The sequence below is a fragment of the Sciurus vulgaris genome, assembly GCF_902686455.1.
Source record: "Sciurus vulgaris genome assembly, chromosome: 6".
Taxonomy (NCBI): Eukaryota; Metazoa; Chordata; class Mammalia; order Rodentia; family Sciuridae; genus Sciurus; species Sciurus vulgaris.
Genome location: NC_136466.1, coordinates 154,020,124 through 154,042,702, shown reverse-complemented (window position 1 = coordinate 154,042,702; position 22,579 = coordinate 154,020,124). Strand labels below are relative to the sequence as shown.

At 37.1% G+C, this 22,579-nt stretch overlaps 1 long non-coding RNA gene across 1 annotated transcript; it reads right to left on the bottom strand.

Annotated features, from left to right (window-relative positions):
* Nucleotides 1-564: 564 nt before the first annotated feature.
* Nucleotides 565-6,444, bottom strand: LOC306664046. Its single transcript, XR_013764619.1, has 2 exons — nt 6,374-6,444; nt 565-740 (listed from the first exon to the last, which is right to left on the bottom strand). It is a non-coding gene; the product is annotated as an uncharacterized lncRNA (long non-coding RNA).
* Between the last annotated feature and the right edge of the window lie 16,135 nt (nt 6,445-22,579).

The window sequence follows — 22,579 nt, the reverse complement described above, 5'->3', positions numbered from 1 at the left end:
AGAGGGTTAGGCATGGCCCACCCACACAGCAGGAGGTCACTTACTTTGCATACTGTGAAATACTGTTTCCCCAGCACCTGCAGCTCCCCCCAGCCCAGGCCAGGTGACACATCAAAGTAGCTGTTTCACAGGCCTATCCTGTAAGCCCTGCAGCTAAGTCATCTGTTAGGAGCAGTTATGGTTCGTCATTAGCTCCCAGAAAACGGCTCCGCAGACACAGGTCTCACACAAGGAACTTTTATTTTATGCAGACGATTCACGTCCACTTGGGGGAAAGGGAAAAGAGAAAGAGCATGGGCAAGGTTTCTCTCAGACATAGGAATTTCACGGGCTGAGAGGAACCAATCGCAGAGGAGAATTCTTACAGACTGACTGATGGACCAATGACATATTAGAACGTAACGTGGGAGGCAGGAAGATTACGGCAGTGTAAGGAAATTCCTGTAACAGGAGAGGCGGGCGGAACGCAGATTGACAGGTGGTTGGGAGGTGGGAAATTCCTGTAACGGGAGAGAAAGGTGGCTTTATACCTTACATTCCCCCATTTCCTTTTTTATAAATATATATATATATTTTTTTTTGGGGGGGTACATGGATGAAGGTCAGTCTTCTGTAATTACTTCCTGCTGGGTGTGGACGTAGAGCTGGTACCATTGTGGCAGGAAGAGCTGGAGACTTGATAGTTTCTCTGGAGGCACATCTGCAGCCAGGCTCCGATTTTTTGTGAGATCCTGATATTTCTGCAATACAAGTTGATTAGTTGATATGGAAGTAAAAGACAGGGGGCTCCCCTTTTCGGCTGGCATTCTATTGGAAAAAATTCAGTGGTTAGGAAAATTACAAACAGAAATCCGGTCCTCATGGCTGGGCATGGTTGTCTGGTATTTCAATCATCTGGCTCCCGATTTCTGGAATGGGAGGAAGGGTGGAGGGCTTCATGATCTTCAGTCTGAGATGAAGGGGTCCCATAGGAGTGGCTGAGTATTGGTTGGAAGAAGCCTGTGGATTAGGAGCTGGAGAAGGGTTAGTGGATCAAGAATAGAGCTTCACCCGAGAAATGTGCAGCCATCCTGGTAGATTTTGTACTTTGACAGCTGTTGGTGTGGTCAGGATCACTGTATGGGGTCCCTGCCACTTGGGAGATAGAGGGATTGTAGCTTCCTGAGGAGGAGAAATAAGAACTTGGTCTCCTATTTGAAGAGGTTGGGTAAGGAGGCCAGATAAAGGTTTGGGTAGGGTGGAGTCAACATAACCCCATAGAAATGCTCGAATGTGATTTAGGAGAGGAATGGATATTTGAGAAGGAAGAAGGGAAGAAAGGCACTATCCCAGGGGGCAGGATGGGACGACCATACATTAACTCAAAAGGGGAAATATTAGTTGGTTTCTTTGGGAGTGAGCGAAGATGCAGAAGAGCAAGGGGCAGGAGTTTAACCCAGTCGAGGTGAAGTTCTAAAGAGAGCTTGGTTAAAACATTTTTAAGAGTTCGGTTTGCTCTTTCTACTTTGCTTGATGACTTTGGGTGAAAAGGAATGTGGAAATGCCAAGGGACCTCGAGAGCCTTGGCAAGTTGTTGGGTGACTTGGAAAATGAATTCAGGTCCATTATCTGACTGGAAGGAAGTAGGTACTCCAAAGCAAGGAATGATTTCATGAAGGATGAAGGTAGAGACAGTTATTGCCCTTTTGTTGGAGGTGGGGATGGCTTCAATCCATCCGGAGAAGGTGTCTATCATAATCAATAGGTATTTAGATTTTCTTACTGTGGGCATGGGGTGAAATCAAGTTGCCAGTCTACCCCTGGAATGGTGCCCCGGGCTTGGTGAGTCGGAAAAATGGGGGCCCTGACAGCTGTAGGATTTGTTTGCAGGCAGACTTCACATGAGGAAGAGAGTTCCTTCAGAAATGAGATATCAGAGGAGGACAGTTGCAGATGAGTTTTAGCAAATTGTAAGAGTGAAGAAAAGTTGGGGTGAAACAGACCATGAAGATAGGAAAGTATTTCTCTGTTGGGGGTGGTGGAGGCAAAGGATCATGGAGAGCCATAATAGGGGCTGGCAGGGACGAGAGGGCAGCCCTTTTAGCCTCCTCATCTGCCTTGTTATTACCTGAAGAGATGAATGATTGATGTGTTTGATGGGCTCTGCCATGTACAAGGCCTGTAGTTGCTGGGAGGTGAAGAGCCTCAAGGAGGTTTAGAATGTAACTAGAGTTGGTGATGGAGTTTCCTTTAGTAGTAAGAAGGCCTCTTTCTTTCCAGATAGCAGCATGAGAGAGGATAATGTGAAAAGCATATTTGGAGTCGGTGTAGACTGTGAGGGATTGCTCCTTTGCGAGGGTGAATGTGCAGGTAAGGGCAATTAGTTCTGCCTGTTGGTTGGTAGTGTTGTTGGGTAGTGGTTCTGACTCTATTACCTTTTTAAGAGAGACAATGGCATATCCAGCTCGACAGATCCCTTTATGGAGAAATGAGCTTCCATCAGTGAACCATATTAAAGTAGGGTTGGGTAGAGCTCTTTCCTGGACGTTAGAGGGGTAGGGAAGTAACTCCTCCAGGGTCTCAAGGCAGCTGTGGGTTGCAGAAGCATGTATATTGGAAGGTAGGGGTAAGAGGGTGGCTGGATTTAAAGGAGAGCATGTTTTAAAGGAAATGGAAGAGTCCTCGATAAGAGCGGTTTGTAAGGCTAACACCCGACAGTGTGGTAGCATTTGCAGACCTTTATAAGTAAGAAGCTTGGACAGATGATGAGGTGAGAGCACTTCAGTGGGAGCCCCAAAAGAGAGTTTTTTTTGATTCCTGAATTAAGACAAATGCTGCTGCTAATACTCTAAGACATGGTACCCAGCCCCTTATAGTGGGGTCTAACCTCTTTGACAGGTATGCTATTGGTCCAAAAGTGGGAACAAACATGTGTCCTAAGACCCCCCAGGGTAAACCCACTTTTTTCGGAGACAAACAGGTAGAATAGTTTGGTTAAGTCAGGGAGGTGTAGGGCTGGGGCTTGAAGAAGGGCTTTCTTTAAGATCTGGAAAGGGGCTTTCGCTGTGTCAAGGAGAGGTTCAGTGGAAGTAACCTTTGAAGCCTCATATAGGGGAGCTGCCAGGATGGAAAAATTGGGGACCCAGGATCGTAAATATCCTGATAATCCCAAAAAGGAAAGGATTCTTCCTTGGTGGATGGAGTGGGCATGTCCTGTATTAATGCTTTTCTCTCTACAGTGATGGCTTTAAATCCAGGTGAGAGGCTGACACCTAAGTAAACAACCTGAGGCTGGGAAAGTTGCACTTTTGCTGGAGAAACCCTATAACCCCTGTCAGCCAGAAAGTTTAAAAGCTTAATTGTGTCCCCTTGGGAGTCCTCAAGACAGGGACTACATAGAAGAAGATCATCAACATACTGTAAGAGAAAGGAGGAAATGAATGTGAGAGAGGCAAGATTCTGAGATAACGTTTGGCCAAAGAGATGGGGACTGTCTCAGAAACCCTGTGGGAGAACTGTCCAGGTCAGCTGAGAAGAAACTCGAGTGAAAGGGTCAGTCCAAGTAAAAGCAAAAAGATCCTGTGAATCTGGGTGAAGTGGTACAGTAAAAAATGCATCCTTCAAATCTAGCACTGAAAAGTATGTGGTGGAAGAAGGGATAGAAGAAAGCAGGGAGTAAGGATTGGATACAATGGGAAAGATGGGGACCACTGCTGAATTAATGATGCGGAGGTCTTGCACTAGACGGTAAGGTCCATTAGGTTTCCTAACAGCCAGGATGGGAGTGTTATAAGGTGAACTGGCAAGGCGCAGAAAGCCTTTCTGCCTTAAATCCTGGATGACTGGTTGAAGTCCTATAAGGCTCCTTTGGGGAAGGGGATATTGGGCCTGGGCTGGGTAGGATGTTGGGTCCTTTAGATGAATGAGTACAGGTGAGCATTTAGCTACAGAGGGTGTATGAGTGTCCCAGACCTTGGGGTCAACCAGGGAGGGAGGAAGGGGATATGAGGACTCTGTTTGAGCTGTATATTCCTGTAGAGTCATAAGGAGAGGAATAGCAGAGGAGTCCTGGCTAAGGCGCATGGTGGGTGAGAAGGAAATAGAGGCACCCAATTTGGTTAGGATGTCCTTTCCCAGAGGGGAATGGGACATGAAGGAATTATTAAAAAGGAATGAGTAAAGCCAATTTGTCCTATATGTCAGCTTATTGGAGGGGTTTGTAAGGGGTTATATGGTTTTCCCTCTACCCCAACAATAGAGAATTTGGCAGGGGAAGTGGGTCCCCAAAACTCCTGCAGCACTGAGAAGGTGGCTCCAGTGTCTATAAGGAAAGAGACCTGCCTGCCTGCCACCGTAAGGATTACCCAGGGCTCCTGAGTCATGATAGTTGTCAGGTGCAGAAGTCCCGGGCCCCTTCATTCATCCATTGCCAATGCCAGCAAATTGCTGGAGGGAGGGGCCAAGGATGACCTGGCACTTCTCTGAGCACCAGGGCAATCCACTGCCCAATGTCCCAGTTGGTGGCATCTTGGACAAGGACTTGGGGGCTGCTGGGGGTTGGGGCAGGTTCATGCCCAGTGGCCCTCTTGCCTGCACTTCAGGCATGAGCTTGGAGGTCCCCTAGCAGTGGACAGTTGGGCAAGTCTAGCTGGCTGAAAGGCTTTGGCCAGCATTTGGTATTTTAATTTTTGTTTTTTTCCTTCCCTTCCGTTATAAACCTTGAATGCCACTGCTAGAACCTGTGGCTGTGGGGTAAGGGGCCCCCTATCCAACTGCCTCAATTTGACCTTCATGTCAGGGTAACTTTGGGAAAAGTAATGTCATAAGTAGCTGCCATCCCTCTGGGGTTTCGGGATCTTGGTTAGTGTACCTGAGCATGGCCTCTGTAAGGCAGCTTAGAAATGCTGATGGGTTTTCATCTCTGTCCTGTATTACTTCCTGAAGTGTATCATAGTTAATGGGTTTAATAGTAGCCTTTCGTAAACCTGCAAGGATGCAGGTTGGAAACCTATCTCGCTGTAGACACCCAGCCTCAGTATTATAGTTCCATAGGGGCTCCCTATTTGGTAGCGCTTCAGCCCCAATGGGATGGGTTGAGCATCGATTGATGAATCTCATCTGCATAATTGCACGCCTGTTCCCAGACTCTCCTGCGTTCCTCAGGGGTTAGGGTGTTGGACATGATTATGTAAATGTCATGCCAGGTAAGGTTATAAGACTGAGTAAGGTACTGAAATTCCTTAATGAAGGTTGCAGGGTTGGAGGTGACGGAACCTAGCCATTTCTCTATTTGAGACAGATCAGACAGTGAAAAGGGGACATGAACTCTGATTACTCCCTCTGTGCCAGCCACCTCCCTTAAAGGGGCTAAGACATGTGCATGGGACCGCGTGGTGGGGGGACTGAATGGAGGAGCGAAGGAGAAACAGAATGAGGCAAAGAAGAGGAATGGACAGGGGCTTCTGCAGTGGAGGCTTGTAAGGAGATGACTCATCAGCTGGATCGAACTCGGAAGGAAAGAAGGGTTAAAAGGTGGGGGAGAAGACAAGAGAATGGGTTCAGGTTTTTGAGGAGAGCAGAGATTAGGTTTAGCCTGAAAGAAAGGAAAAACACGAAAAGGAAAAGTTCCTTTCCATTCACCAGGTTGCCCACATATGTACTTATTTATAACTAGTACAATTAGGCATATAATTATACCTAGTACAAAGCTAGAATTTAGGGTGTCATAAATAGGCCATTCTGACTTACTATCTAAAGGACAATTTAGCTCTGATTCAGGGAATAGGTGAAGGGGTTTGAGATGATTTAATAAGCATCTCAGGGGCGAGTTTGCTGGGCTGGATGTCCTGAATCCCATGGTAAACTGAGACCCATCTGGCTAGTGATTTTTGGCGTCCCAAGAACCACGGTGCCAGGCAACGAGAGGTTAGAACAGAGGTTTGGTCATCACCAATAAAAACAGTGTTTAACCAGGCATTAGTCCAGAGTTTGAAGACCTGATCAGGATTTCCTGCGAGATGCAGCGGGAAATAAAAGAACTTCAAACCCTGAGAAAGAATCTCAGCACCATAAAAATCAGGAGTCCACCCAGCAACTAGGACCAGCTGTGGGGACCAAGGAGGTACCCCCACACCTCGGCAGTTAGGCGGCGGAAGCCGTGAGCAGGAAGCTGCGGGGTGGCGGTAGGAAGCCACAGGCGGGCAGCAAAAACCGTGAGCGGGAAGCCACGGGGCAGCAGGAGGAAGCTGCGGGCAGGCGGGCGGGCGAGAGCCACGAGCCTCTGCGGAGGGAACCACCGGAATGGCCGCTTCTCAGATGGGGGGGCACCACAGCGGGAGCCGGGGGTGGCTGAGATGTGTTTAAGTGGTCAGGGGCCTGCCTAAGGGGAACTCACCAATTCTGGAGTCCGTTGTTGTATGCAGAAAACTGGGCATCCAGGTAAATGGAAGGTGAGCCTGGATCCGCCCGCTATTGGATGGGATTCCACTTGCTTAGTCAGCAGAAAAACCCATCTCCGAGTCTTTGGCACCAGATGTTAGGAGAAGTTATGGTTTGTGGTTAGCTCCCAGAAAACGCTCCGCAGACACAGGTCTCACACAAGGAACTTTTATTTTATGCAGAGGATTCACGTCTGGGGGGAAAGGGAAAAAGAAAAGAGCAGGGCGCAAGGTTTCTCTCAAACATAGGAATTTCGCGGGCTGAGAGGAACCAATCGCAGAGGAGAATTCTTACAGACTGACTGATGGACCAATGACATATTAGAACGTAACGTGGGAGGCAGGAAGATTACGGCGGTGTAAGCCGGAAATTCCTGTAACGGGAGAAGTGGGAAGAACGCAGACTGACAGGTGGTTGAGAGGTGGGAAATTCCTGTAACGGAGAGAAAGGTGGCTTTATACCTTACATCATCTGACACTGTGTTTTCTCTACAGCTCTGGGTCCCAGTGTGAGCTGATCCCCACAACAAATCTCTTCAGATACCTCCAGTAGCCTACTGGTCCCGTTTCTCTGGAGAACCCTAATATACTCATATTCGGGACCATCTTTTACTCAAATATTGTTTTTTACACTAACAAAAGAACAGCAAAGTCTGAGGTTAACCAACTTTCAAGATTAAAAAGTTAACCTGCAATAGTTTTATAGATGCTGGCAGAAACATAAAATCTTTGTGACAGTATCTAAGAAACTTTATTACTTGCCCAATAACAGGTAATCTTAGTATCATGATTTGTTCTCCTTGCTCCCCCCGCCCCCACCAAACCTCATGGTGGCAAAGCAGACAGCCCGGTTGATACTGTGAACACAATGGGTTTGTATCACGGCTGAGCAGTGCTGTGCTTGGCGAATCTGGCCAATTTTTGTCCCAGAACCATCATTATCTTTACTATCCTATCAGAAAGGAAATGTGTCCACCTCCCAAGAAAGAGACTGAATTTTCTATACATTCTTCAGAAGGTTTTCTGGAACAACTACTGATTCAAAACACCAGAAAATGCCAAAGAGAATTGTCTCCCAGGAATGAAATTCTTTATTCTTTTCTTCTGAAGTTTCTGTCGGACATATTGTTATGGCTTGGATCTGGGATGTCCACCCAAAACTCATGTGCTGAAAGCATGGTCCCCAATGCAGCAAGGTTCAGAGGTAGGGCTTGTTGGCAGTGATTGGATCATGGGGCTCCATTGATAGCTGGATAAACTAGTGCATTCTGGGAACTTGATGGAGGAAGTATGTCATTGGGGGTGTGTCATAGAATAGTTATCTTCTCCCTGCCCCTTTTCTCTCTTTTTCTCTCTCATTTTCTTTCTGCCGTTCTCTGTTTCTCCCTCTCATCCTCCCGCTTCTTCCTGGCTGCCATGAACTGAAAAGATTTCCTCCACATGCCTTTCTGCACTTGTATCTTGCCTCACTTCATGCTCAGAGCAATAGAGCTTGCTGACCAGGGACTGAGACCTCTGAAGCTGTGAACCAAAATAAACTTTTCCTCTTCTAAGTTGTTTTCGTCAGCTGTTGAATGAAAAGTTGAATAACAGATGTATCAGAATTTCCTCATTCTTAAATCTGTATCTTTTAATTCTGTTTGCTTTTGGAGATATTTTGTTCTTTGTATTTCTGTCTTTTCACTAATTCATTTGGTATTTATTGCATAAAAGAAAGAATATGTCTAATGTACTAAAGAATTATAGTCCTTAAATTTCTCTCTATAGTTAAATTTAAATTTTTATGCTTTCTTATGTCATAGGGGCTTACATTTCATATTTTTGTCTTAACAGTAATGAGTGTATATCTTTTCCTTTAACATTTCAAATATGCATGATGCTAAATATCATACCATTTCTTAAAATAAGTTCAACTTGTATAAAACCACAATCCTCTTGTTGATTTTGGTAGTTATCATTTTGAAGAGCATATTTTCACGTGGAAGAATTTGCAGTGCAGGCTCATTTGGAGTGGGACAGTGTGTGTGTGTGTGTGTGTGTGTGTGTGTTTTCTTTTCAGTCTATTTTTATCATTATTTTTTCAATTATTTGAAGTTTACCCATGATAAAATGTCCCAAGCTGAGTAGATTATAACATCAGAGCACATATTTCAAAGTTCTTCCCCCTTGGTATTGTTAGAAATAAATTTACTGAATCAGTACTTGGTGGTACAACTCAATTCTTTATGTATACATAAGAAACTTATTGACTATGGTTCTTAATTCACTTTTTTGTTCCCTTAGCAATTATCTTCCACTCACTGCTCCTTTTACTAGGAGGAACTCAATGCCAAACTTTAATTCTAAGTAAAGACCTTGATTGAAAAATGTGACTGATGGCCTTGCTCCATTATACAAGATACCCTAAGATAATGAATGCCACAGCTGAACTGGGGATGGAAGTCCTCCCAAATCCCGTGTGTGTGTGTGTGTGTGTGTGTGTGTGTGTGTGTGTGTGTGTGTGTTTCAAAGAGGTTCCTAATTCTTAATTTTTTTTCTATGTAATTGTGATTTTCCTGATTTTACTGTTTCTTGAAGTTACTCTGTATTTCGATCAGAAGTTCTTAATCTGATTGCACTCAAACATCTTGATAGAATTAATCCTTTTATGTTTATTTGAGGTCTGCCAAATTTAGGTATATTTGACATCTCAAACCTGGACCAAACATTATTTTATCTATCTATCTATCTATCTATCTATGTATCTATCTATCTATCTATCTATCTATCTATCTTATCTATCTATCTATCTATCTATCTATCTATCTATTTGAGGTGAGGGAGTGCAAGGCAAGCACTCTACCAACTGAGCTACCTTCCCAGCCCATGGACCAAACTTTAAACATTTAGTTACAAGTAAATAAAGTTAGCAGGACATTAATTGACAGAGATACCTTAGAATTTTTTTCCCACTCAATCCCCTATTTCTGAGTCCATATTTATTTTAGTGTCAACTAGAAGCTGGAAACTACCTGTGGTTCTGAGAGTGTTGCCTAAAGGAGGAGGCTTCAATGCTGCAAACAATTCTGCACAGTGAAACTCAAATAGCTTTACCCCTAATGGGAACCAAGACTGCTCATGAGTGAAAAATCAAAATAAGGGAATTTCTCATATCACAGAAATTTTTATGGGAAAAAAATTTATTAGGTCACATAGCTGATCTAGAAAAAGACTGCCAAAAATACTATCTTCCTGAAAATAATGATAGTATCTAAAGAAAAACTATACAAGGAGGATTAGAAAGAGAGCGTCAAAGTCGAAAATATGTAAAACCTTGTTTATAAAATGTTGACATTGCTCAAAATGGTCAAAAGTTTAACACTAAATTTTTGACTGTATAATATAAATCATACTTGTGTGGCACAGAAAGGCATAAAAAAAGTATGATGTGATAAAGTGAGTTAGATAGGTACAGGACATGGAGAATTATATTTATAATATAATATAATTATATTTATGAATAAATCAATCTTAATTTCATTTTATCCCTAAACTCTTTTTTCCTGATCATGAATTTCTGGTCTTTCACTGAACAGCAACACTTAACTGAAACCCTCACCTATTTCAGGGTCTGTGTTTCAAGTTTCTTCTACTGTAAGTCATAATATGTAAATTTAGGGAGAATATATTTGGTGATAAAAGAAATTTAAACCTAAGGTTAATCCTTTTCTAAACCTTGATGTGGCATCAAAGCTTTCAATATTTTCAGAGAAATTCATGTTTAAATTTAATATTTAATATTATTTTATAGGTAGAATTAAGGGAAACATCAAATAAAAAGTTGACTGGTTCAGTTGTTTTTAATTACTAAGCAAAGTATGCAAGAAAATGTTATTTTTTAAAAATAGACAATTCATCAAGCACCAAACAAGTTTTCACATTTTTTTAAAATTTGCAGTATTTTAGGTTATACAATAGAACTATTTTCTTTTTCCATTCTTTCACTTGACAGTTTATTTAAAAAAATTTAAACTCAGGTTAGTAATTACAATCTTCATTTACATCTCCCAGCACCATGTAAACTAATATAAAGGAATCATTCTATTATTTTTATAAAACTGTTAATATTGTAAAAATAAAATTTTAACCTTCCATTGTTATCAGAGTAAAAATTTTCTCCACAATGCAATACAATTAAAATGGACAAGTAATGAAGCTTAAGATTTTAATTCAAAAGTATAAAATATGAACTTCTATTGAAAGCCATCTGGAAAACTTTCTATGTTGATTCAGAGTTTAAAACAAAATAGAGATTATAACAACAATGCAAACTTCTTCAGTTTCTTCTATAAGTTTTGCCATTGTCTTCCTCCTTCCCTCTGTCCACTCTCTTTCCATTTTCTACTCATTCCATTATTTTTCCAATTTTTAATTAAGTACTCCTGCACATCACACACCATCTCTATTCATTGCCTATGAATGTAAAATTCTAGGCAACGACTGTCAGTCTATTAGGAAATTGACCTTCAAATAAATAATTGAAGCATAATGTGAATATTGTTCTATTTAACTTTTCATACAACATATTTTAACCATTAACTTTCTTTTGACTAGGAAGATCTGTGCTATCACTTTTGTAAATTTTCATTATGTAACATTATTTGTAGGAATGGATGAAGCATTTTTCATACTGTGTGTTTTGCTTATTAAACTGGAAGCAAAGCATGCTTCCCCCTTAAGTCTTGCATCTTTTATGGATAAAACATATTAGGCTGAATCTACATCTTTATTATATGCAACACATAATGCACAAATGAAATCCTGCTACTGTAGATAATAATTATGTCAAGGCCATTTTGTCTTCTTTTATAATGGAATGTCAACTTCCTCTGAAAAGGCAAATTCTGTATTTCAAAGGTTAAAAAGGATTATATTTAAATAGAATTATAAAAGGTTAAATCTAGAATACAGAAGATGTGCAATAGAAGACTGATCTCTGGCTCTATCCAATTGTACTTAAAGAAATATGGGGCACATTAGCAGTCACTTTAAAGTCCGTAATTGCTGTACTATTTCAAGTTAAAAATTCATATAGAACTGCTTAATGAAAGTATTTCTTAAATACCTACTAATAATGAAATTCACTCAGATATTAAAAGTATAAATGAAACAATAATGTGGGGGGAACAGAGGCATGGAAAATGACAAATAATGACAAACGCAGGTTGTACAATGCTGGTGATTTTTTATTTTAAGTGGGGTTAGGTACTGGTTAACCTAACAGAAATTGAAAACACACTGAGTTAAAATTAAATTTAATAGACCTACTGAGCATTACAGCTCAGCCACATGGTGTGTTATAGATTATGGGTTATTTGCTCTCATGATTGTGTGGTTGACTAGGAGTCGTAGCTCCTGCCATTGCCCATATCACAAGAGATGCAATCTTAGCACACCATATGTCTCTATCCTGGGAAAACATTAATTTTCAAAATTTAAAATAAGATTTCTACTAAATGCCTAGAACTTTTACACCATTATAAAGTTTAAAAATCCATATAGAACCACTTTAAATTGGAAACCATCCCCAGTAACTAAACAATGACACGTGTGTACATGGTAACACATAAATACATATTTCCTAGTTTGCAGACAAAAAAGTTACATTAAAAGGATTAAAATTTGACTTTTTTTCCCACTTATCTAATGGGAAAACTTATCTTCTACATATAGTAAAGTGACTTATAAGGAGGTTTATAATTATTTACTGAACATTAGCCAGAGAACTACAGTGCTTGTCAAATTCTGATATGGATAAGGAGTCAAAAGGAATTTGAATAAAATCAATTTGTTATCTTTTGAATTAACCTTTTAAATACTGGACAATTCACTAATCATGCTGTTTGATATTGTAAAATTCTGTTATTTCTAAGATATGGCATTTCATAAAATTTATATTATCCCTTTACATATTAATAAGAAATAGTAATTATTGGTTAACATCTGCTTTTCATGTGGGTCATGGAGCAGAAAAATATTACTAAACACAATTGCTATGAAATATGATGAGTGTTAAAGTTGCCTGGCTTCAGGGGATCATAGAAGAAACACCTAATTACATTAGGAGCATAGAAAGACCTCCTTAGGAAAATAAACTTTAAACTCAATTATAAACTATGAAGATCCAGGCTAAGGAGATAAGGAGCTTGGTGGAAATAAAAATGATACTTTACATTTTCTATTAAAAATGGATACCAAAACTAGAAAATATCCTTTCCATAAACAAATATATGTGAGAAACAAATCCAATTAAAACAGAGGTTCAGAAGAGTATGATCTAAAATATATATTACTCATAATTCAGAATTTATTTAGAATAAATTCATTAATCTTATATCACTAATATCCAATAATATAATACCTTTGCAAGATAGTATAACAGTTCTATTTTTTTTTTTTTTGCACTCTACCAACTGAGCTATATCCCCAGCCCCAGTTCTATTCTTACAGTAAATTATTTCATGTTATGTTTCTATTTCCTCCCTAGTGGCCATAAGTATGGCACAATATGCATTTAACTATTCAAACAGATATTTGTGTGTGTATATTCCTGCTTGTGTGAATATGTTATAAATTGGAAAACTTGTTTATTTCTTCACTGTTTATTTTCTAAATTATTTATCTATGGTTAACGACGGTGTCAATTATTTCTTACCTAAAATATATTAGCTGGACCTAATATGCCATTTTTTTCTTTATTTGTATAACACAGTTAAACATTATAAAATTTAAGACACAGAAATGCTAATTTCTATTGCTTCCATTTTCTAAATGTGCAAAATCACATGAAAACAAACAAAAAATAAGATTATTTGCAAGTATCCATCAGCCCCCAGCAATTGATAAAGTAGTAAACAAACAGAAAATGGGCATTATGACACAACTTACCATAAATTCCCAGGAAACAAATGCAGTAGAACCTAGTTTTGCATTCGCATGAATCTACAACTGCTAAAGGCAAAGTTACCCTGACAATAGCAAGGATAGATTTAGAAAAAGGGAATAAAGTTTGTCAAAATGTTTTTCTATGAATGATAGGAAAAAAATCAAGTCCTCCATTTTACTTGCCTGAAAATATCACTATGTCTACTGTCACAGAAGACCATAAACCTTAGGAAAGGAGACTACACGCAAATAAAAGGACTATTTGAATAAAAGAATGGCACATTGTTAATTTTTTTATTTTTATTGTTATTGCTCATATGGTACTTCCCCATGCAGGATGTATTGACTCTTTAAAACTCTAGGGGAGCATTTAATATACTGAAGAACTTAATTTAATAGGACCCTGGTAACCTGAAAAGCAGCTTACACTGTGGGAGAATCTGGCTTATTAAGTTCAGTGATGCAGCACCCAAAGGTATTGAATTTTAAATGGATTCAAAAACCTACTAAATCATCCTCGCTGTCAAGTGAAACATAATTTGTGAAAAATTTATTACCCATGATTATCATGTATTAAACATAAGGTTTAATATCTAAGCAAATGTTATACTCCTAGTTGGATAAACAGTCTAGATTGCAAGGAGTCATTAATGCAATTTGACATCAAGCAAAGTTTATATTTCTAATGAACATGGTTTTATTCTTTGATAGCTAGCTCATTCCTTTTCTTGTCATTCAGAGTACTAACTCCATCTGTAATCATGTCACATATATCCTATGCTTTCATTTCTAAATCCACTTATTCATCTCTTTTAGAATGCCCATATATCTCCTTGACTAGATTCCATGTTCTCAGTGCATTTTGGAGGTGAAGAAAGGTAACATACACTCTGCATAACGGGTCTGTGGCCACAAAATACACCTGGGTGTCCCTAAAATCAGCCTTATGATTCATGGCTGCCTTTCATTGATGGAGTACAACTCAGTGAAACATTCTTGTTTTTAACTTTTGTCTGGACCAGATGGGCTTTCCCATACATAAAAAAATGATATTATCTATAGCCTTGTTCATTTTTGTGCATGGCAAAAAATCAAAATTCACACAAACATACCTTATAATTATAGCCTTATCATCAACTATACACCTGATAGTAATTATCAAGCACTTTTTCTATTGAAATCTGTGATTATTGATACAAAAGTAGATAAACATTTATTCTGCAGTAGTTTATATGACCATTTAATTTGTATGTTGGCTTCTGCAATTCAAATATCAGAAATGCATGTCATATTTCCAATACTAAATGATAAAATGCCTGGAAAACTTTTCATTTTATCTCCAATTTATAATTATAAACAATCTTGATGTGATTATTTAAAATTTTTTAAATGTTTCCAACAATTTCTTAAATGTTTGACTCTATTTGTAAAATTTATTATGAGACAAGTATCAAACGGGGAAAATAATCAACTCTCATCAGTTTATAAATCATAAATAAATTCACATCATGCATTTTTATGATAAATCACAGAAATTACAGTAAATATATGAACAATTACATGTTTTAAAAAATAAATATAATTTCTAAAAAATTCTTTTCATTCTGTTCTTTATTTTAAAACTAAATTAATGTTATATTTATTCATCCATTTATAACAACATTCAGTATGTAATATAAGTTCTTCTGTGTGTACCAGGAACAGGGTATGAAAGAAAATGAATTAAAGATTAATATTTTGGATACAGTAACTGAAATAATGTTGCATCCATTCACTGATATAAGAAGAAAAAAAGAGATCATGGAATAAGTTTAAGACAAAAGTGGATAAATGGAAATATCAATATGCAGTTGGGTGTATAAAAAGGAGTGTATGTCAGAATGATTTATTTATTAACTCATTGATCACAAAATAACAATTTCACATTAAACTCAGTTCTTGGGATGATTTCAGGTTACATTTTTATTTTCTTTGATAAATCTAGCACAAAAGAGAAGATTATTCCTTGTTTCCATGCCATATAACCTCTTAGCCTACTTTTTATCATCTATATTCAATGTAAGACAAAAGCAGCTCACAATGGTTTATGGGGGGAAAAAACACACATTTTGCCACCAATGGGGTTAGGGAGCTTATATGAGTGCTTGTGGAGTCTAGATGAACAAAGTAGGCAATAATGATAGTGTATGAACAGGAAAGCCTATGTTTAGGGATGATTCAGCTGATTTTGCCACACAAAATCAATTTTGATTTCCCTGGTTTCATTTATCTCTGATCAACAGGAATCTAAAAACATTGCATTAAATTTTCAGAAACCATTCACAAGTTTTAATTCTGCATCATTCTTAGTATGGTATAATCTTATGCCATCCCACTCAAGAGGTGAATTTTTCCTAACTCCATGTCACAATGCCTGTCATTGCTAAATATATGAATTAAACTTTATTTAAAGGTAAGCATGTGTTGTGAAAAAAATGTATTATGTTAAGGTGTCAGTAATATCTGCAGTTTCAGACTTCCACTGGGATCATGGGATGTATTCCCTGCAGATAGTGCATATCAGAGAATCAAAGCTTCTCAAATATTTAGTATATGGCTCCAAATTCTGTGTTATTCAGTAGCCCACTTAGTCAAATTAAATGTTTATTTTCCATATTGAATAAAATGAAAGTGGAAAATCGATGGAAGAAAATTGCACATAGAACTAAACAGACATATCGCTGGTGATTTTTTATAAAAATCACAAGGCTACAACTCAATAAGAATTTAATTAAATCTTTGATTACTCATCCAGTATGTAAATCAATATCCACCAAAAATCATGGTTACTTCTGCATACCAGGGGCCTTTATTTTTGTATTTAGAAAGAATGTATTTTCCAAGTAGTGTCTGAAGAAATCCTGCTAAGAAGGGACAAGATGCATAACTATCCCATTTTTACATAATCAATATCACTGTTCAGAACTGCATCATTATGGAACCATACTGTCTGGCAGACTTCAGGATCTCAAACTACTTCAATTATGTAGAATAATGATCACTAATTATAATTTAGCATCTAAATGGTAAGTGTAACTTTCTATTTCAAAATAATTGAAGCTTCTGCTAAATACTTATTGCTGTAACACAATGCAGATAACACTTAAATTCATCAATCTAGCACAACTGCTAGGGGTTTGTTGCTCTTTCACATCCTCACCTTCACAATAATGGCAATGGAAAAGACGCCAAGAAATGGAAAGCTATCAATGACCTCTATCAGCAATTCCATGTGTTACTTTCACGTGCAATTACTACCTATATTTAAAACTACATTTACTGTATCTAAACATTATTTTACTGGCAATCTTCATAACCACACTTAATCATTCAAGGAACTTTGAAAGCCAGACACAAGAAACTGCTGTGTGTATGTTGGTTCCTTGTTTTCTTTTGCATCAATAGATATTTCTAACTGATATTTCTCTCTTAGCATAGGTTCAAATAAACGGAGTAAACTACACCAAAAACTCCACTTGAAATAATGTTATTATACTCTAAAAATTATACTATAAAAATCAACACTAAGTTATCCTTCTAGTTTATGTTCTTACATAATGCATGCTATTTATTTTAGAGTTCATAACCACTTTCTACAGTAAATATTAAAAAGAACTAAATCTAATATAATAATATTCTGATGTGATCATTTCACAAATATTAGTGATATATGGTATGTTTTTCATTAGATTTTTATACTGCATATTTAAAAGTACAATTTGCCTAGTTAAGAACAATGGATTAGGTGTCATGAACAACCATCTGAAATCCAGGAGAACTTTAATAACAAGGAGCCATTTGTTTGGTAATAACAATCCATTCAGTTCATCTATTTAGCATATAAATTAAAGAACATGGATCAAACTGATTACTATAAATTGATTGGTTCTCTGAGTGCTAATACTACTATGTTAGGCTAACACTGGAATCTGTTGTAAACAATATCTTATAAAATTCATGTATTCATTCAAAATCATTTTGTCAAGTTCACATATAAATACATATTTTGTTTATAAATTTTCTGCAATAACATTTATCATATTATTAAAAGGAAAAAGTAGAAGTGAAATGCCTTCTAAGATAGTCATATAAAGATATCCATTAAATGCTAATCTACAATTCCACTTGGTTTTAATTTAGTTAAAAACATTTTTGAATGTATGTTCTTAATACAAATCTTAAAATCTTAAGAAGTAGAACTTTAGTTAACCACATAAATAAAAATTTTATTAAATACATGATCAGGTTGTTAATATTTTGCCAATTAATCTATTATATTTTATAGTTTTAGTTTTAAATATTTTCATCAAATAGGCATTAAGGAAAATCTATTTTATATTGAATGCATTATAAACTATACGTGATGATTGTCTATACCACTGTGATCTAAATTTTGATTAAAAACTTAGGGATTATCAAAGATTTTCACAAACTCTCATTATGTTGAATGTGTAGGTAATTTGCAAATAATCATTTTAAAAGTGTAACTTCTAAAATCTCTCCTCTTTGTTCAGTCCTTCTGATTCTTGACTATCCTCCTTAAGAAGATCATTCCTATTCTGCCACAATTCATGATTCATTGCTGAAATAATAGTACATTTCTACCTTCTTAAAAAAGTTTCATAAGGATTATAATTTTATTTACAGGAAATAAAAAACAGTGCAGTCCTTACTTGGCATGACATTTTGAGTTACACAAGTCAGCTAAATAGACTGATAAAGATCCTGAACTGGAATGGGTTACACTGATTATCTGCAAGTTGTATTTTAAGATTGTTAGATATTAACATAGCAGAGGTCTAAAGAGTTCATATGAATGCAGCATTTGCACTTTTTATAAATAGTTAAAGAATATTTTACTTGTGTAAGTCTTCCCACTTGGTGTAGGGAATACCAAAATATTAAAAGACAAAACTTCAAAGAACACTGATTCTAGCTTTGGAATCTAAAGTAAGTAAATAATAGTATGACATAAAACTGCAATAATAGAAGAAGCACAAAGCATAGGGAGGAATTTGAAAATTCTTTCAATTAAGGTGAAAAAATACAGATAATATAGCACTTATGTATAAATAATAAAAATCATTACACAGACAATATAATACTTAAAGATAAGTATAATCTTATTTATTGATTCATGGGTATCAGGTCTAAGTGACAGCTCACTTTGAAGCCCAAATTCTGGTAAAAAAAAAAAAAAAAAAAAGATAATGTTCAACTCATTATCAGTCTGACTAGAGAAGAATCAGGAAAGCATTTTGTGAATTGAATTTGCTGTGGATGGATGGAGCACTGAATTGCCATGGGAGCTTGGAGGCATATGCCTCTGTGGAACTGCAAAAATCCCACATCATGAAGGTTTCTTATGATCCCTTATGGAGTATAACTGTTCAGCAAGTGCAGTTTTCCACCATCTCTTCAGTGGATAACTATGGAATAGCCAATACATGCTTGTCTTGGCTTACACTGCTATAACATATGAGCAAAATTTAGGTGGCTTAAATAGCACACACGTACATCATGTAACTTGGGAGACAAGAACATCCAAGGTGAAGGTGCCGGTAGGTATGGACTCTGGTGAAGAGCTTCATTCCAGTTAATAGGTGGTACCTTCTCTTTATGAACTTAGATGGTGGAAAAGAAAAGGAAGCTGTCTTAGAATTTTTATAAGAATAATAATCTCATCCATGAGGGATCTACCCTTATGTCCTTATCTAATCCTAATTACATCCTGAATACCCCTGCCTCCCAATAAAATCACATTGAGAGTCAATGTTTCAGAATGAGAATGTTCAGTGGATGTTAGCATTTATTCTACAAAACCTCTCTTCTAGGTTTATACCAGAAACAGAAAATAAATCAGCAACAGAAAATAGACAAGGATCTAAATTCTCATCAAGGTTACATGTTTAAGAACACTAAGAAATCATATGTGCTTTGAAAAAGAAGAGAAAATAGGGAGTGGAGTAAGGAGATAAGGAGTGTGAGAATAAGATGGCAATACTGAATACATAGAAGTCTGGTTATATTTACAAGGTAAGGTTAGAACAAAGACTTCATGGAGGTAAAAGAACTTGACAAGTTGAAATTCCACATTCCAGACAGAGGGAAGAGCTAAGAGACCAGTGGGAGACAAGTGAACACCAGAGAATGTCAAAAGGTAGCAGTTTATTCAAATATTTAGCTTGGGCACTACATGAGGGTTAAATTTATAGGTACATGCACCCTTACCTAATTTTTGTGTGTTCTATGTTCAGAAAGAAACATGATTATGCATATAAAGACAATGCATATAAAGACTATGCATATAAAGACAATGTTTTGAAGACTTGCTTATTATGCATTTGCTAACAAGTTACATGATTATTTTCCACAAGCAAAAGACTATGCATATAAAGACAATGTTTTGAAGACTTGCTTATTATGCATTTGCTAACAAGTTCAAACTCCACTTTTCTATTGTATATTTAGAATAGATCTGTTCAAGAAAATCACTTCAATCAATTGTTTTAAGAACATCTATCTTAATTTGACATGGTGGCACATGACTGTATTTCCAGCTATTGTAGGGGCTGAGGCAGGAGGATGGCAAGCTCAAGGTGAGCTTGGGCAACTTAGTGGGACCCTGTCTGAAAATTAAATAAAAAGGGCTAGGTGTGTGATTCAGTGGTAGAGGGCTTCTGGGTTCAATCTTCAGTACTGAGGAAAAAAAAAATACCTGTGCTTACCATACATTTAGTGTAATCACATACAAGGTGTAGGTCAACCTAGACAACTCTACCATACTAGTCTATCAAATACACAGAACTAATTACATCTACCAAAAATGCTGATATTGATTTGAATTTTGCACAGGAGAACGTAGAAGTAGTGGATTCAGTTAGTAAAATTCTCAAAAACAATGTTCTTATGGAGAAAAGGCATTGTAGCGATCAGAAATTCCCTGCCACACTATGCAGTGGCAGTCAGCAAATGAGTGCCTGTTTCTAATTGAGAAAAAGGCATGTAAAAATAGTTACCTGTTTCCAACCCAATTATTCTCTAGGTAATCTCTCTATTGGCACAGGTAGAAACACTTCCCTCTGATTGTTTATGGATTCATGACATTATTTAACAGTAACAGGGTACAGTAGAATAAGTTGTGTCCAAACTTAAAAATATAGATTTACATACAGTCTTTAATATGAATCCAGATGTCTTTACACTATCAATTTTTGTGGGGGTCTCTCAGCCATGTCCAACATGGATGAGAAAAGGGTTAACTCCCAGAGCATGATGTTGGCTGTAAATCAATCAATTACCCATAAACTTATCTAATCAATAAACACAAGAGCCAATACTCCTTTTAAATGAGAGGAGGAGGCATGATGGGTCTGGATCTACCAACTCTGGCCTCTAAGAACATGGAGTAGCCCAATCTCATTTATAGTCACATAGGTAAAGGGATCCAAAACAGGAGGGGCTTCTTCTGTGATGAACAGGATAGGGTGGAGTTAGGCCTCTGTGTCATGAGACTTGACCTCACCTAATTCTGATAGATAAGGATGACTTCCCACACATTTTTTGTAGTCCAGATGAAAAGTGCTTAGAGGGCAATCATTGGACACATCCAGTTTCAAGTAACTGTTGTTTAATCTGCAGAGTTTCACTGTGCTCATTCATGTGGAAAAGGAAATGCACATTTGATCAATTGAATTAGAAAAGGGCTTCAGTTGCTTCCTTAGCTCTTATTCTCCTCTCCTGACCATACAAAGGAAGAACGCTTTCTTATACCTTGTGGCTGAATGGGGCCATGTGACCAACTCACACAAATTACTTGTCTCTTGTGGTTCACCTGAGAATCAAAGTACTAAATTATGGTGGAAGATGGACAAATTCTATTACAATATTATAGTAAAGGAAGAAAAAAAAAATTTTTGAGATTTTAATGCCATTGTTTAAGGCTTATATTTTAATGTTTTTGATAGAAAGACTGATATTTCTTTGCAAATATCATATTAAAATTTGTATAGTCCAATGTTAAGGTCTTTGAAGGGATGCAAATACTACATAGATCAAGAGTTGTATTAGTTTGCTTGAGATGCCCTAATAGAACACCCAGAGTGGTTGAAACGGCAGAAGTTTATTTACTGATGGTTCCCAAGGCCAGAAATCTAAATAATAAATGAAAGGGAAACCAAGAGAGTAAAAGAAGTAGATCAGAAGTACTGAGGAACAAAATCCACCAAATTATACTACATGCATTACAAATATAGTACAAGGAATACAGTTTTTATGTATAATTATAATGCACTAATTAAAATAATAATATTTAAAATAAAAGAAGAATTAGTAGAGTAAAGCAAGTGATCAAGGACAGGGAAAAAGGGAGGAAAAGGGAAGTAATGAGAAATGAAAATAAAAAAATTATACTATGTGCATGTATGAATGAGGCATAAAGATTCCTGCTATTATGTATAATTTCAATGATCCAAAATAAAATAAACTAAGGAAGAAATTATTTTGTTTCTACCCTCTAAGATTGTGATTCTAATGTGCACCTTATAAATGTCCCATTATATCTATGATAAAAACAATCATCATTGAGATGAGAGGGGAGTAGATTTTCACCCTATTAGCCTAATTAGTGTATTCAAATTCTAAAAAAAGTGAGGGACAATTACACCTGGGCTATTGGAATTTTACAATCAAAGATAAAGTCAGTGTGATATTATCATGATACATTGAATAAACTGCATTTGGGGAAATACCGTGCACTTTATAGCTATGTTTTAAATGAAGAATCAGAACTTTGTGGTTTTAGATGAGCTCAATAAATTAGGAAGTCTGGTCTCTAACAACTTCTCAAATTGGAAATGTATATTGAACTACATTTTCATTGACCTTTCCTATTAACAAGAGTTTTCATTTTGATTGTTTCTTTTCAACTAGGTTCCCATGTCTGCATTCATTAGTATAAGTCCTGCAAGGTAGCTATGTGGATAGAGTGCAGGTCATGCGTGGTCACTTCCTTCAGTGACCACAGCAGCTCTCCTTTCCAGAAACCAGCAAACATTAACTATTTTCTTAGATAACTGGGACCTAACCCTGGGAAGAATAATTCAGAGGAATATGGTACTTTATTATCCAAGAGGAGAAAAATGTTATTCAGCAAATGGCAGCCGTTCCCTCAGATGTTGGAAATACGCCAAGACTGGTCT